Raw genomic sequence first — 18,206 nt, 5'->3', positions numbered from 1 at the left:
GAGGTTTGTCCTTTTTTAAAATCTTTTTATTTTTGAATAGTTTTACATTTACAGAATTATTACAAAGTTAATACGGAGAATTTCCATATACTCCACACCCAGCTTCCCTTATTATTAACCTCTTACATTAATATGATACATTTGTTACAATTAATGAACCAATATATTAACTAAAGTTCATAGTTTATTTAGATTTCCTCAGTTTCTCCTTGATATTGTTTTTCTCTTCCAAGTTTGTCTTTTTTAAATAGCCATACATCATTTGAAATAAAATTTGGTAAATAAGAGAATTTATTTTCAAAAAGAAGGTACTATAAATAAATAAGTGAGGAAGTCTTGTGTGCTTTATAAACTGACCTTTATAGCCATTTCCCAAAGAGACTTCCAAGAGTGTGTGAGTCTCAGCAGCAGCAATGCTGGAATTGGAGTGTAGGTTCCCAAGCTAAGTCTTGTACAGGACGGCATGCATAGGATTGCTTTGTTAACAAGCATTTGTTTTGTTTTGTTTTTTTTAAGATTTTATTTTTTCTTTTTTCTCCCCAAAGCTCCCCAGTACATAGTTGTGTATTTTTAGTTGTGGGTCCCTCTAGTTGTGGCATGTGGGACGCCGCCCCAGCATGGCCTGACCTGAGCAGTGCCACGTCCGCACCCAGGATTCGAACCGGTGAAACCCTGGGCTGCCAAAGCAGAGTGCGGGAACCCAACCACTCAGCCGTGGGACCAGCCCCTGCTTTGCTAACAAGTTTAGCATGTTAACTTCTTCTTTTTTTGTGTGAGGAAGATTGTTGCTGAGCTAACATCTGTGCTAAGCTTCCTCTATTTTATGTGGGATGCCACCACAGTGTGGCTTGATGAGTGGTGCTATGTCCGCTCCCAGGATCCGAACCTGCGAACCCCAGGCCACCAAAGCGGAGCAAGAACTTAACCACTATGTCACCGGGCCAGCACCAGCATGTTAATTTCTAAGCTCCCTTTCTAATCACTCTTACCTTCAACCCCTACTAATATGAATAGGTTTTCAAACTCAAGCAAAAATTATAGTGGGGACAGAAAAAGGATCACCAAAACATTGCAGGAGATTAGAATTCCAAGAAATAGTTTCTAATTGGATTCATGACATAAAAGTTGACCTTTCCCAGATAAAATACCCCAGTGAATGACATCTCTATTCTATAGTAAATTTATCTCAGTCTTTTAAAAAAATTTTAATAAAATAAACTTAATAACAAATATACCCCCAAAATTTATTAGTAGCCATGGTTACATCCTAAGAGACTTCCCTGTGAATATTTGGGTTGAGATTATAGTAGGCTTTGGGTTTTGTTGAGAGTTTGTGGAGTTGTTTTGACTTAACAACTGTACCTCCCTTATGCAGAGGCCATATTCTGAGAACCATTCTCACAGGTCCTCATTTGGCTCCTTGCATAGTTAATATGGCCTCAGTATAGAATATGCATGCTACTGGCCGAGGGGCTGAGGTATTCAAATCACTCAAGCATGTTATAGCTAAGGATTAACAAAATCTCCCTCTATGCTCCAGAGTAATTAAAATATGCAGTTGCGGGCAAAGCTGAGGATTGGGAATGCCCCTGAAACTTCATGAAGGCTCATTAAACCATCCAAGATTATCCTAAGCAAAACAAAATCAATGTTGACTCCCTTGGTTTTTGCACGAAAACAGGACTGTTTGCTTGCCCCATTCAAAAATGAATGCTTTTGACTTTTGCCTTTTTCTTTTATAGTAAGGAATGCATAACTTCTTCTGGATAGACATTGCCTTCAAATGACAAGTTCCGTGCTTCCATGTTCTAGAAATACAACAACCCTCAGCAGACAGAGCTGCTAAACTCTGGTAGCAGACCTCAGAGAAATCGGAAACATGCAGCCTCTCCTCTTTTATACAGGGAGTTTGGCTTATAATTCTGAAAACTCGGGTGAAGAAGAAATCCAGAACCTCTGTGTTCAGGCTTCTTAAGTTGTCTTTCATGGCCTGTTGCTAAACAGACTAATGCCACCTTACAATACTCATATCTCACTGTTTTCTCACCATAACGGTATGCTCAGCCACAGTCATACAGAAGACGTGTCAATGTAGCAGACAATTTATTTGGAGGAGGGACAGCTGTGCTGCTGTTTGGTTACTCCTCTTAACACTGAAACTCTGGTAACTTTTTCCAACTGTTCTCAATAATTCTATATCCAGCAAAAGAAGAGACAGTAGCCAAAGAAAATTCACAGAAAATAGGAAAGGAGATTGCAGATGGACAGGTGTTATTAGTGCAGAAAACCACTGAGAGAATACTCAGTAGAAGTATGAACAATTCCTCAATTTCAAGTGTTTTTAGTAATACAGAAGCATTTCCCTTTGACAAGTTAGAGCAGGAATGGAGCCCCTCTTAACTTGTTCTTCGCTGCCAAACTCAAGTATGCATGTATCTCAATGGCCACGTGCAAGAGGATGCATTAGGCTCATGGGTCCTACTCATAGTGGGTCTGTAATTCTTTTAAAAGAGAGAAAGCGAGAATTTGCTGCTTCTCTAGCCAATGAGAGAGATGACTGTCAGGGAGAGCCGAGTAAGTAGAAGTGTGGGCAAGGCTGAATCACGTTTTCACATCTTATTCAAATAATTTGCAAGACTCATCTGATTGTTTCTAATGCCTGCAACCTGACACTAAGCAACTAGAATAAAAGCAGTAGTTAGCATAGCTGTTGTATTTGGGGTTCAAGTCATCAGTTCAGAAAAAAAGAAAGAGGGAGCCTCACCCTACAAGGAGAGAAGGTTTCTTTCAAAGGTAGCTACAGTGGTGCATGCACAGCTTGTTTGCCCTATCCATTATCTGTATCAAGGGGCTGTGTCTTTGGCCATATATGTATGATTAAGGAGCTAATGAATCACCTTGCAGTAGCTGACCTCTGAATTAGGACGGCTTGATACTTCCTGTCAGAGTCAGTGGTTTGCAAAAAGCAGCTGTTTATATGCAGTCAATGCAATAAGCTATGCTAACTAGGAACTTGGACTAGAATGAGTTTTTAAAAAATTACTTGTCTAACTATTAAACTTGTAAATTTGTAGTTTATTCATAAATGAAGATTTTAAGTTATAGAGTATTTGTTCTCAACATATTGTCTCATAGACATATGGCTTTGTGCTTACTAACGACTTCAATTATCTTTCCATTGCTTTATCTGAAAGCACTTCTCTCCAGCATAAGAGATTTGGGCAATGTATTCATAATATAAGAGACCTTTAAAATATGATATAATAAGCACCTCAGCACTGTAGGGGAGGAAGAGAATTCCTCCACCCTCTCTGAGTCCTTCTGGCTGGACTAAGAATTAAGTTGACGTGAGACAGAATAATAGGAGAAAACCAAACAAAGCTTTATAACACGCATACATGGGAGAGACTCAGGAAAACCAGGTAACTCACCAGAATGGCTGAAGCTGTCACCTTAAATACCATTTTTAGGTAAAGACAAAGGAAGATGTTGGGGTAGTGATTTGGGGCTTCAAAGGGGAGGAAGGTGATTCACCTGGAAATCAAAAAGCAAATGTTTGGCAGATCGAAATTTGATAAGAATGGGCTTACCAAGGACTCTCGAGGTCTATGGATACCCAGAGTTATCTATGGTATTGGCCTGTCCTGGGGACAGGCCTTTCATCTTAAATTCTTGTAGGCAGCTGGGGGAAGGTCAAAGTGTCTTTCAGAGTCTTTTATTCTTAAAAATAATCAAGGCAAGGAGACACATTTTGGGGTAGCCAATTCTGAACCCCCATAGCACTATAGTTGCTTATTAACTTAAGTGAAATGAACTGTTAATATTTAGAAATCCAATATTCCTCTCTCATTACTAAACTAAACTAAATTGGAAACTAGAAAGGAGAAACAGTTTCCAGTTAAAACTGGCCCCTCAGTTTTTCATATTCATAAAAGTGAGAGTTACAAGCTTTGCTCCATAGAAATGCTACAGGAGGCTGCAGTTTTGAAACTGGACTCAAATCTCCTCCAATTCTAGCCACGCAATTTATATAACATCACCCATCTTCAGATACCTCATCAGAAAAACAAGGCTAACACCTTTCTCATAGAGTTGTTTCAAGAATTGCATAGGAAATGGCACGTAAAGGAACCGAACAATAATGAGCACTCAGTCGATAAAGATTCTTAAATCTAAATCTTTCTGCTCTTGACTTTTCAATCTGCAAGAACAGGTAGAAGGCTGACCCAGAGGGACAGCCTCATGACCTCAATACCCTTCACACCTAAGGCCACACCTGCTCCTCATTTCTTCCTAATTACAAACAATATACATCGTCACAGATCACTTTAGCAAACATTTCTGTTTTTTTGTAGAGCTGAGACATCCATTTAATATTAAAGAAAGACAAAAGGTATACTAGGAGTTAAAATGGAAGTTTCCTAAGAGCAGTAGATGTGACTTCTTGGTCTTCACAACACAGAAGCATGTAGAGAGCCATACATAGAAGATGCTCCAAGATGTTTGCTGTGTAAAGGACTTTTGAATGTCTAAGCACTTAGCCTCTCTGAGCCTCTCTAAAATTAAGTCAATAATACCCACTTCACAATGCTGTTGGAAAGACCAAATAAGAGAATGTGAAAATGTCTACAACAGCAGCTGGTCTATTATGTGGGATGTTTGAATCCCTGACTTGAACCTCAAGCTTTCCTCATTTAACCGGCAAACTAATTAAAAAATCCTCCCTCAACATTGTATCCAAATCAAAATTTGTCTGCCCTACATTAAAGGTATAAACATGAGTGTTTTACACTATACTCAGGCTTTCACAGATGTATCTATAACATCATCTTAGGCCATCTCTGGATTTCTGAAGTATAGAAATCGTCTTTGAAAACTTCTGACCCGCCATGAATTTGACCTACCATTTTGTGACCAAGACAAGGACTGATTCTGAATCACCAGCTACCTTCACATCAGTAAGAATTGCTTTATTAAGGCATAAACTGCTAATGCTTCATCATATTCTATATTCAGGACATAAGCTTCCCTACTTTCAGAGAGTAAGAGAGAATAAAAACAGACCTTTCAATTGAGAACAGCCTGTTTTTGGCAGCCTAGTCTCTTTTAAACAAACATCTCATGATTAATACCTCTTTCCAGAAGACTGCTATGAAGTTTGATGTTACTCTCATACTGCTTCTTAGTATATTTCTAAGTCATATAACTTTCACTATGGTCTGGCCTTCAAAATATTTGTGTCTCTCTGCACCGATCACTGATTGGCCTGGCCCAAAGCCCATCCCATCTGGAGTTAGTTTCCTGTAGGCAGGATTAAGAGTCAAAATAGTTAACACCCAGTAAAGCACAGGGCAGCAACCAGTCAGAGGAAACGTTGACCCCAGCACCCAAGCTGGGTTCTGGAAACTACCCTGCTCTGCCTCCAGCTGTTTAGCTCTGCAAGTGAGCAGGGGGAAGGTCAGGATGACCACTGGGTGATGGGCATCACTCAGGAAGCTCAAGACAGTGGCTATTTACCAACAAATAAGGACTAATTTCCATATCTTAGCAACCAGTAAGGCCACACCAGTGCCTCCTTCCAATTATGTACCCAAAATGGATGGAAAAATCAGAGAAATGGGAGAGCCCAGTATGTAAGAAGCTGCCTAAAATTCCCAACATTAAAAGATAGTTGTAAAGGCAGAATTATGAGTCTTGAAATCTCTTTTTAAATGCAAAAATTACCTAAGAGAGAAACTCCTCAAAGTATTAGGACCTATTACCACATTGGTGCCTATTAGTTGAAGACACAGCCAGTAGACACTAAAAAGCAGGGCAGAGCCCTGGGAGTGGGGAGAGACTCTGGCCTAGAAGTTTGCAAAGCTGGAAACAGGGAAGGTGGGAGGGTTCTGGGGCAGCCTGGAGTCCTGAGGAGCGCAGAGAATACATTTGACACCACCTCACTGACACACATATCTCTTCTAGCCAAATTAGCGAAAGTTTATGATGACAAAATTCAACCACAGTACACAGGTGGATGCCATTTCTGGTTTGGACTTTTCCCCCATTTTTCTAAGTAAAGATGAGGGAGCAAATTAATTCAATGCTGCCAAACTTCCTCTAACCTTTTTTTTTTAAGATGTATTGATCAACAGTTATTTAAAGGTAGGGCTTTTAATAGCCAAGCCCTCTTACAGAAATTTAGATTCCTTGTAAGCAACTCATCACACCCTTTGTTTTAAAGATGTTTAAGGAAGTGGCTCAGCTGAACTCTTGTGAAATAACCACAGGTGGTTAAGAAAAAAGAAGATGAATGGCCCAGACTTGCAGAGCCATCTAAATGAATCGCTAGTAAGAAAAGGTGCTTTTTCAGAAAAAGCCAGCAAACTATCTTAAAAAGTGGATTAGATGGTTTCATAACCCTCATTTCGATTTGTGCTAACTTCACATTTGCACAGGGAATAGAAGAGCTAGGGGTCTTCTGTAATTCAGTAAAGCTTGTGAGCGAGCGTTCTGGTCTCTGTAAATGTATATCTGACAATGAAAATAATTCCATTTTAGAATCACTCTGTGAACAAGGTTTTGGGCACCAGTAGGACAGTTTATAAGCTAATTAAATTCAGTTATATTGGAAAACTTTTTCTCCCTGGCTTTTCAATGCATTTGATTTTAAAATTGTATTACAAATTCTTTAATATTGATTATTTTTGTAATGGAAGTATTGATCCCATCACATAGGTGTCATTATTTTTCCCCAACTGAAAAATGTGAAATCTCAGAGCTACATGTCGCCTAACACTCAATGTATACGTGGATGGGAATGTAGTGTCTCTTGTTAGAAAGCTATTTATGGGGGTGGGGGGGACAGTAAAGGATTAAAAACAAAATGATCTTTTAATATAGTAGTAATGTGTTTTTCTATTTCAGTTCTACTTTTATTCTCCTACCTCAATGACTGTGAAAGGGCCCAAGTAGTACATCATTCTAGAAGAAACGATTGCTGGTGAGTGGGGAAGAAAAGGGCAGACAAGTCCAAGAGTTAATATTCAAGAAGCAGAAAGAACAACTTAAAAAAGAAAAAACAGCTAAGAAAGTTAGGATCTTCTGATAATTTGGATGAAACACACAGAAAAGCCGAATGGTGCACGTACTTTGGAGATCTGCACGTGAGCAGCCAGTCTGTGGAGCTGGGACAACAACAGTGGACAGATTTATTTGGAAGGCTGGATGCTGGGGTGACAAGAGTGCACACAAAAGACATGAAGAAGAATCTGGTTCCTGCCAGACATTCCTATGCTTTGATGAAAGAAATGGTGTTGGGGCCGGCCCCGTGGCGCAGTGGTTAAGTTCGCACGTTCCACTTCAGAGGCCTGGGGTTCGTCGTTTCGGATCCCGGGTGCGGACATGGCACCACTTGGCAAAAGCCATGCTATGGTAGGCATCCCACATAGAAAGCAGAGGGAGATGGGCTCGGATGTTAGCTCAGGGCCAGTCTTCCTCAGCAAGAAGAGGAGGATTAGCAGCAGATGTTAGCTCAGGGCTGATCTTCCTCAAAAAGAAAAAAAAAAAGAAAGAAATGGCGTTGACCAACCCAGATTCTAGGGCCTGTATTTTTGGGTTCAAACCCAGCTGCAAATATCTTGAGAAAGTTACTTAAGTCTCCTCACACATGAAATGGGAATAATGAGAGCATCTACCCCATAGGATTGTTGTTAAGGATTAAAGGAGTAAATATTTGTAAATGCTTAGAGCAGTCTCTGGCAAATATATGACTCTGTAAATTTTTATTAAATAATAAAATGAAATGAAATAAAATAGATTTATGAGATGTGTATGTAAATAGGGATCATTATTAGCTTTATGTGACCCGTTCACATGAATACCTCCTAATACATTCCATAAGCCTTACACCTTCTTCTGGCCCTGATTTTAATTTAGTGTGGAAGTCTAAAAGATCGAAGGTCACAATCTTCTGAATCCCCAGGACGTTCCCTGTCTGTGCCTCCAAAAGCAGGGGCACAGTTAAGCCTCACCTCCACGCCTTCAAGGAAGCATCAGGAGCAGGAGAGCAGGCAGTGTGATTAAATTAAGGTCCTGTCAGTACTTCCACATGCTTATTTTCAGAATGGTTTAATTAAAGTTTCTGACATAAAGAGAGCTATTTCTGTTCATCTATTCAGAGCTGGTTATGGAGAAAAAAAAAACCCGAAATAGGCTGTTTCAGTCAATTTGTAACAATATAGTTGTACAATTAAGCTGGAAGGGTACAAAGAAAGTTAGTCTATATAATTTTTCCTCTTATAGAGGTATTCATTAGAGAACAAATTGAGGTCTCAGATGGAATAATGTTGAGACAAACCAGTCAGAAGAGAACACAGTAGTTTCAAAATGTTCCATGTGGACTCAACGTCCAAAATTTTAATAGTGTCCCTATTTTATTAACAATTCATTCTAAAAAGCTACGGAATGGTCAAACCGAACTAATTAATGCATCACTTTTTAACTACCACTTATTACTGCTGATGTTATACTTAAGTATTCCTATAGATTACAAACACGTATACATTTTTTTTAATAACTAAAATGACAGAAACTAGATAATTTTCAGCAAAGGCTTTGGATGCTCTAGTTAATTGTTACATCCATACTGGGAAACGGATATCATGTATCAGAAAATGTCTAGGAGCCATTCAAGCTTGCTGAAAGGAGCTGAAAAGAGCGTGGATATGAATTCTAAACAGTGTTTCTCTCAGGCCTCTATGAATACCATCAGGTCACAGAGCTTGTATGTCTCCTCCCTTAGCCTGAAGCCAAAAATGGCTACAGAACAGTTTATTCAGTCTGCAATGCTCCGACTCCATTTGTCAGCTGGCCTGAGCAGGTGAACGATGGCAGGACTTGCCGGTCACCTAGAGGGTAGCAGCTGCTCTGAGTTCTGAAGAGGCCCAAGTCGGGGAGCGGCAGCCTCATGTTGTGAGCCAGGAAGCAGCGTCTTCCGCCCACACGGATGGGTACCAGCCTCCGCACACCTGGGCCAGAGCTGTGGGCACCATCCATTATGCCAGTGATCACACAAGCCTCCAGCTTCCTGGGGAGCTAAGGTGAGGAATGCTTAACTGCACTGCAAAATAGCTTGTGCAGGAACAGATGTAGCCTTTCACATTCTGGTGACTTTGGGGAGGGGGTGGGAAGAGGAAAGAGAAGGGAGGCGAAGGGATGGAAAGCAGAAGGAAAGAGAGGGATGGGAGCGCAAAGATACAAAACCTACTAGACTTTTGTCTCACTTTTCTGTCTCTATCACACACAAGTGGTGCCTAGAGAACAAGGGAACGTCCTGCATGTAGGAATGCGGCTGTCATTTGAATGAATGTTCTCTACTAGATTCAGTCACAGAAGGAAGATAGCATAGACTTTCTTTATAGAACTTTAAGATATAACAGACATTTTATAAAATGCACATAGATAAAATGCACAATTTGATATTTTCGATATACGTACAGACCATGAAGCCATCACTGCAATCAAGATAATGAACATATTCATCACCCCAAAAAGTGTCCTCAGGCCCTATTGTAATCCTGCCTTCCCTCCCTGCCCCCTTCCAGGCAAACACGATCTGCTTCCAGTCACCAGAGACGAGTTTGCATTTTCTAGAATTTATATAAATGAAAGTGTATGTACTCTTTTGGGGGGGGCTTTGAGGGTAGCATGCTTATTTTTTTTTAATTATATTTGCAACTTGTTCAGTTTAAATTTTATTTTATGGTGGTAAGAAGACTTAAGACTGTTAAGAGGGTAGATCTCATGTTAAGTGTACAATACAGTATTGTTGGCTCTAGGTACAATGTTGTACAGCAGAACTCTAGAACGTGTTCTTCTTGCTTAACGGAAACTGAACACTCATTGATTAGTAACTCCCCATTTCCCCCTCCCCCAGGCCCTGGCAACCAACATTCTACTATTTGACTCCATGAATTTGACTATTTTAGACAGCTCATAAATGGAATCATGCAGTATTTGTCTTTCTGTGACTGGCCTATTTCACTTAGCATAATGTCCTCAAGGTTCATCCATGTTGTCATATATTGCAAAATCTCCTTTTTAAAGACCGAATAATATTCCATTGTATGTATATACCACATTTTCTTTGTCCATTTATCTGTCAATGGACATTTAGGTTGTTTCCACTTCTTGGTTATTGTGAATATTGCTGCAATAAACTTGGGAGGACTAATATCTCTTTGAGATCTTGATTTCAATCTTTTTGGATAAATACCCAGAAGTGGGATTGCTGGATCATAAGTTAGCTCTATTTTTAATTTTTTTTATGAGGAAGATTCACCCTGAGCTAACATCTGTTGCCAATCTTCCTCTATTTTGTACGTGAGCTGCCGCCACAGCACAGCTGCTGACAAGTTGTGTAGGTCCACGCCTGGAAACCAAACCCAGGCTGCCGAAGCAGAGCATGCCGAACTTAATAACTAGGCCACCAGGACTGGCCCTCTTTCCAATTTTTGATGAACCTGCATACTGTTTTCCACTGCACCACTTTACATTCCCACCAGCAGTGTGCAAGGGTTTCAATTTCTCCATATCCTCACTGACACACGTATTTTGTTTCTTTATAACAGCTGACAGGTATGAGGCAATATCTCATTGTGGTTTTGGTTTGTAAGTTCCTGATGATTAGTGACATTGAGCATTTTTTCATATACCTGTTGGCCATTTGTATGTCTTCTCTGGAGAGATGTCTAAGTCCTTAGCCCATTGTTTAATCAGTTGTTTTTGCCATCAAGTTGTAATAGCTCCTCTCACAACTACTCTCTTTTGCTCCACCTTGCTCCATCTTTCTCTTCCTTTTTCTCCATCTTTAAACAGTTTTTACTTCTAACATTCATCAGCCAATACAAAAGTATTTTTAACCCATTCACACATACCAGAACTTTATACAGCCCGTGGATTATAACTGCTTTGATGTCCTCATAGGGCAAATACAAATGCGTCACCTGTCTCAGACTATTTGAAGTCCTCTTCCTCACACAGGAATCATAGTGGTCCCTGGTTATACCAGCAGAGTATGTTATTGCAGGAGATGAATAACAGGGGTATATACCCTTAATGCTGGAGACTACCTATTTAGCACACCTACCTGAGTCCATCTTGGAAAAATTCACACATGGTACCTGTCATTTTACCATTAGAAATCATTCCTTTGGACCTTAAAGAGCCCAATAACTAAAAACACAGATAGATTTGAGATTACTCTGTCTTAGTCTCTTTGGGCTACTATAAAGGAATACCATAGACTGGGTGGCTTATAAACAATATAAATTTATTTCTCACGGGTCTGGAATCTAGGAAATCTAAAGATCAACGTGCTAGAACATTCACTTTCTGGTGAGGGCCCCCTTCCTGGTTCACAGACAGCTGTCTTCTCACTGTGTTCTCACATGGCTGGATCTCTCTCACGTCTCTTTCATAAGGGCACTACTCCCCTTCACGGGGTCTCTGCCAAAGACTCCACTTCCCAGAGACCCCACCTCCAAATACCATCACACTGGGGATGAGGTTTCAACACATGAATTTAGGGGGACACAAACATTCAGTCTATAGCAACTCTGTCTTGAACTTTTCAGTCAATTGGTTATAAGTGGGATGAGACAATCACGAAAAGACAACTGGGAGAAGAGCACATTAGAGATAAGGAGACTCTGCTAATGGAATTTAGAGACTCCTGCCTAACTTGGCTCCAGTTCTCGCTCTAGCAGCCGTCTTTGAAACACTAGTGCTGGCATTCAAATCTGCTCATCGGGAATCTCTACAGCTGGATGGCCCCGGGGACCAGGTCTGCCCCCAATAACAACACCAATGCCTCTGGATGTCAGAAAATCCACTGGAGCTCCCAGTTCCTCTCCAGCTATGAAGTCACCTCTCCTGGACTGATTATAATTTCACAGAGGGAAGTAAGCCAACTCTAAAGAAAATGTTTATCAGGAAACCTAAATGTCTGAATCCTAACAAGTTCACTCAGGGGTACAGACACAGTTCTGCAAACACAGAAATTCTTGCCACCACTAAAACCAATGGACTGAAAATTGTCAATTTGACTCTTATAGAAGAAAAATCGTTACACACCAAAACAACCCCACTCCCAAAGAGGAATATCTATGCCAAAATAAGGTGCATGAAGGAAAAGTCAGTTCAGAAAGGATGGAGAGAGGTGGCAGGAGAGGACAACCTTGCAAGCTTCAAAATGAGAGTGTGGCCTTGGACAAGTCATGTCACATCTCAGGATGCCAGTTTCCCCTTCTGTGGTGCAACAGTGTCAGGCTAGAAGGCCCCTCCTTCCTTCCCAGCTCCAGTACTCAACGAGGCTCAAGGAGAGGCAGGAAAGCAGAAGGCAAAAGGATGAGAGGACCGATAAGATTCAGAATGACCAGCAAATACTTAGGACTTCTCTTATTTTTTTTTTAAAAAAAAGCTACTTCAAGATATAATCAAGCCCAAAGGCAGAGGACAGCCGGCTTAGAAAGCACAAATGGGGCATCAATCCAAAAAGCCCCAGACAAGCCATTTGCCTGAGTCACTCGGAGCCATACAGCAAGAAATTTAAGAGGATGGCTCCAGGAGCAGAGCTGCTTTTAAACCTCCACTACAAACTGCAAAATAATTCCAACTGACCATTCCCTTTGTAGTGAAGGGCGATAGCTTAAACCCGCCAGCAGCCTGGCATTACTGTCATTTGGACTGCAAGGTCACCGGCCTGTTAAATACATTCTGTAGTCTCAGTGAAAACAAGGCAGGCCACAGGGGACGGTGTGTAGTTGAAGGACCTGGGTCAGATCCCAGGGTCACACTCTCTCTGACACTCTGCCACTTACCTGCTGGCAGTTGAAGACAGTCATGTTTAATGGGGTGGAGGATTTGTCTCTGCTTTTATTCTTAATTTTGAAGAAATTTAATTGACTCGGAAGAATTTTTTTCAGAACAAAAAGAATAAACATTGCTAAAATGAGTAAAGAAATGGTTCTCACACTTTAGCGCGCACTAAAACCACCTGGAGGGCTTTTTAAAACACAGATTGCTGGGCCCACCTCCACAGTTTCTAATTTAGTAGGACTAGGGTGGGGCCCAAGAATTTCTGTACTGATGCTGCGGGTCTGGGGACCACACTTTGAGAATGACTGCTCTAAATAACTTCCTTTCCTTGGCTTGGATAAATGAGATTCTTGAACAACCACCACCAATAATAATAGTTAACATTTACTGAGGGCTTACTATGTGCTAGACAGTAAGTGCTAAGTGACTAACTCACAGGAGTCATTTTATTGAATCCCCACACCAGCCCTTTGAGGTATTGTTTGTTATTATTCATATTTGACAATATTATTCATATTTGAGGCTTAAGGAGATTAAACAGCAGTCCATGTGAAAATGCCTGGGTTTTCACAGGCAATGAGCTCGATAGATTCAACACCCAAAGAGCCACAGTGATTCCCAACCGCATTCCCAGTACCTAGGACAAGGGTCTCACACCCTACAGCCTTTGGGACCAGAGAGGTGGTGGTGGTGGTATTGTTATTACTGCTGCTGTTGTTGTTAGTATCGATAATATTATCATCATGATCAGATGTCTGGTTGTCCCCAGATATTAACGCTTCCCTTACAGCCTTCTCAAGGTTTTGGTTTGTTTTTCGAATTTCTTTTCTCCCACATTCCATGTACTTCAGAGCCTAGAGTTAGGGTATGTGTATTGGAGTAGGTAATGTTAGGGACTTAAAACAATAGAAGTTTCTTTCTTGCTCATGTGAAGTCCAATCTACTGATCAAGAGCAGCAAATATTCAAGAACCCAGTAGCCTTCCGTTTAATGACTCATCACCCCCCAGGCCCTGGGAGTCCTCCGGGGATCCTCTGCAGCCATGGAGCAGACAAGAGAAGAGAAAGAAGGGAGCATTGCACAGGGAAGGTTTTCATGGGACAGGCTTTGGAGTGCTGAGCATCCCTTCTGTCCTCATTCTTTTGACTAGAACTGCATCACATGACCACACTTAATGGGGGGGGGGGGGGAAGAAGTGCAGTCCATGCACCCCGGAAGAAGCACTAATGGGATCGGTGCATATCTAGGCAGCGTTTGCCGCAGTAGATCCCCTTCCAGACCATTTGTCATCCTTTTTCCCTCACTCCAACACTTGAAGTCCTTAGCTTCAGACTTCTCACTATCCCTACTGACTTCTCAGGAACTCCCCTTCATTTACTAATGAACTTAGCACCAAGTTCACTATCTTTCTCTACTTCTATACAATTCTTCATGCCTTTAATATCTCCATGGGTGAACCATTCAATATTTTGTGTCTGTCTTCCTTGACGTCCTAACCTCTAGTAAGCTTTTCTTTCTATCTCACCTCTACTCCCCAGTCGCATAATAACAGCTGAACCACTTGCAAAAGTTTCAAGTTCCTACTTGCTGATCACCATCTTCTATCCTTCTAGTGCACTCACACTATGATTCCCATTTCAAGACTTCTTGACTTCATCCAAACCACCAATCCATTGACCTCAAGAAGGTTCACCACTCTTAGCCTTAAGCTCCTCACTCTTTTGGTTACCTACTTAGGGTCTAAATAATCACCCATTTAAAACACCATCAATCCCATTCCCCCATCCATTATACCCCATCATGATCACCTGCAAAAACTCCAAACCTGGCTAAACTCAACCAGCAGCCTATCTCATGCTTGCACGCAAACAGCTAAACATGTTCCTCACAAAAACTCCAGGTCTCCTTCTCCTGAGCAAATGGTTTAATTATATTTCCCCACCCCCTTGAAGTTAGGCTAGACCAGGGATTAGCAAACTATAGCCCTGATGAGCCAAATTCAACTCAATGCTTGTTTGTATAAATAAAGTTTTATTGGACACACTCATTAGTTAACAAAGTGTCTATGGCTACGTTTATGCTATGACAACAGAGCTAAGTAGCTGTGACAGAGACCATATATCCCGCAAAGCCTAAAATATTTGCTATCTGGCTCTGGGCAGTGTAGCAGGAGTTGGTATGCTGACCTCTGGCTGGAGTCAGCACTTTCTGGGTACAGAGACCTGTAGTGGGAGTGATGATGGTGACGGAGGGGACAGGGGACATTCTCCCTGGGAGAGGCCGCAACACTGAATCAGACAGGACTGGCTGGCTAGGAGCCGGAAACTAAGGGTTTCGTCTCGGCCCAGGAGCAGTTATTTGATGGCTTCTCATTTAATCTCCATGCCTCAGTTCTCTTGTCCTCTTATTTACCAACTCCTCATTTAGATTATCATGTTCAGAGTCACCTGAATTTTAACGACCCTGAAAAGTGTCACGCATTTTGAACGGTTTTTTATTAAAGGATGGTAATTTTTCAATGCTTGAATTAAAGCTATAATATTCAATTATCTGTAAAAATAATTGATAGAGCCCCTGATGCCACAATATAATACTACTGAGGTGTCAGTGTTTACATATGCTCATTCTACTTACATTTTTTACCGGACTTTAAATCATCATCCCGTTGGAACTTATGATAGTTCTGTAATGGGGTGGGTCAGATATTACTGGCTTGACTTTAATGATAAGAGGAGAAGAGAACTGAGGCATGGAGATTAAATGAGAAGCCATCAAGCAACTGCTCCTGGGTTGAGATGGACCCCCTAGTTTCTGGCTCCTAGCCAGCCAGTCCTGTCTGATTCAGTGTTGCGGCCTCTCCCAGGGAGAATGTCCCCTGTCCCCTCTGTCCCCATCATCACTCCCACTACAGGACTCTGTACCCAGAAAATGCTGACTGCAGCCAGAGGCCAGCATACTAACTCCTGCTACGGTGCCCAGGGCCTACCTCCCACACAAAACTTCAGCACAGAGACGTCCCCACACCCAGGCTCAGCAGCATTCTTCTTTACAGGGAGGCAAAATGTAATTGTCAAGGAAAAAAAAATCACTGCCTTCTCTGAATAGACTTCTTGTGAACTATGAAATGAGGGTAAACCATTTCGTCAGTTTGCCTCACTTCTTGAGTCCTTGTCACACATTCTCATAACCTCTTCCTCCAAAGTAGGAGGAAAGCTGACCTTCTGGTGTATTTACGGCTCACCTAGTACAACTTCAGCTTAAGACTTCTAATCGCTTTGAAAGCGAGCAATAGAACTGGGATTATGTGGCTATGTTTTACAGACACAGACCTCCTGTTGGGAGATGAAAAAAATGACCGTGCGTGACTTCCACAGAAGGTCATTTAGTCATAGCTAAGCCTGGCTTCAGAGCCAGCCAGCCAACCTCGCCAAACACCCACCATGCCTCCTACCTTCTAGAATGAACAGCGCTCACGGTTTCTCCTCATCCACAATCCACAGGGACTCATCCAGCCAAGTGTGATGCTCTGCGTCTTTCAGCTCACTGATCCAAATCCAGCAGTCATGCACATCGCATGCATCTGAGACACTTCAGGGAGAGTCTCTGCCTGTGTAAATCAATAAACAGATGACTCTTAGCCCCATGTCACTTTCCCATTACGACAAATGCACAACCTGAGCACAGCTCCCCACAAGCCAGCCGCAGATCCCCCAGACTGTCTCCTTCCTCAGACTTTGTCCCTGCACCCCTTCTCCCTCAAGCCCCAATCACTAACACCAACCTGCCCTTCAGGAGATCGTGGAGATACCAACTTATCTAGAAAGTGGATTCCCCAAGACTGCACTAGATCATCCCTCCAATGTGCTCCTAAAACAACTGGGGGAGGGACTACAGATTCATTTTCTAGGAGAACTTCCTATTACATATTGCAAATTAGAATAGATTTGCAGCAAACCCTGACTCCAAACCAAAGTCAAAATAAGCTAATTTATGTGAATGCTCTACCTTAATAACTTCTCTTGTCTGTGTTCTTCCATCCTATCTATCAAGGAGTGTAAGCTCTTTGAAAGCAGGAACTGCGTCTTATTTTTAGTAATATCTCCAGCCCCTCACAGGAGCCCTGACATTTAAGAAACACTCAATACTAGTTTAACATTGTTAGATTGCAGAGGATCAGAGTTTGTATTATCTTTGTGCAACTGCAGCTGAAGGTCACATGCTATACGACCAAAATGCAATGCTAGACAATGTAGATTTCACCTAGCTTGATCATCCCTGCCAAAAGTCCAATCTGCAATAATACTTTTACCTTATTGCAAAGGCTAAAAGCAATCATACTTAAAATATTCCACCAAGAAACGTGTTGACAACTTTTCAGTACTTTTTGTACCGTGTGATTTTTTTTTGAATACACGACCTAGCTGAAAATAGAGCACTTTACACCACAGAGCTGGATTTTCAGTTGCCTAGACTGGCTGTCCAGTCATGGTGTCAGGCAATTCTAATTGTTATTCTCGTGTGGAACCTAAGAGGACAGAAGCATCACAAGCTTGAGAGTGGCCAGCCCAGGTCACAGAGCAGCTTTCAAGCCAGTCTGCAAATGGAAATGAGAATTTCTAGTGGTGGTGTATAAGGTTTCCGTGTTGAAATGCACTCTATTTCTGAGAAGTTCTTTATAGACAGCATTGCAGAGTCACTGGCTCTGTCCTTGAAGAAGTGGGTTTTTCCAGGAGCACCACTTAACAGTGCTGAGCAACAGGAAAAACCTAAGGTGCCAGTTTCAGTAATATACATCTTGTAAATGGGAGCATCTCATAAACGAACATTACAATTTAAGCCACAGATTAAACATTAATAACAATGCAGAAATGAGACCCAGAGGAGGACACACTAGCTAGACTGCGCCTTATAAAAGACAGGCACATTTATATTTTCCACATATTCATTTTTTCTGTTTAAATAAGATTCCAAATCCCCCTAAGCATGGATACTTTATAGTAAGTCGGAAGAAAGAAAAGAATTATTGCACACATTTTCACATCCTTCATAAGATGCAAGAGTGTTTCTGTCTGATTTGTTTTTATTATGTTATTCTTGGTCTACTTTAATAAGAAAGATTTCAGTCTGATCTAATTCCAAAGCTACATTGCACCTTCTCTTTCCCTATCTTTGCTTGTCCCTTTAATGACAAGGAGTCAGAAAACATGCCAGAAAGGGGTTCTTTAAATAACCAGGGTGTTACTTGTCGCTTGAAGTCATTAACAGGTTCTGTAGATGAAACTGGGCATTTTTAATTCTCTTGACACTCCCAGAAAACTATCGTCCAGGGCAAAAAGTCACCTGTTTTG

General features: G+C 41.4%; 1 long non-coding RNA gene across 1 annotated transcript in view; it reads right to left on the bottom strand.

Annotated features, from left to right (window-relative positions):
- The window catches only part of LOC106781739 (uncharacterized), a 173,963-nt gene that overhangs the window by 56,746 nt on the left and 99,011 nt on the right, over positions 1 to 18,206 (bottom strand). Inside the window, exon 3 of the long non-coding RNA XR_011426447.1 lies at positions 16,310 to 16,465. This is a non-coding gene — a long non-coding RNA (uncharacterized lncRNA). The remainder of the gene's footprint in view (positions 1 to 16,309; positions 16,466 to 18,206) is intronic.

The sequence above is a fragment of the Equus caballus genome, chromosome 15 (assembly GCF_041296265.1).
Source record: "Equus caballus isolate H_3958 breed thoroughbred chromosome 15, TB-T2T, whole genome shotgun sequence".
Classification (NCBI taxonomy): domain Eukaryota; kingdom Metazoa; phylum Chordata; class Mammalia; order Perissodactyla; family Equidae; genus Equus; species Equus caballus.
This window is presented reverse-complemented; position numbering and strand designations above follow the sequence as displayed.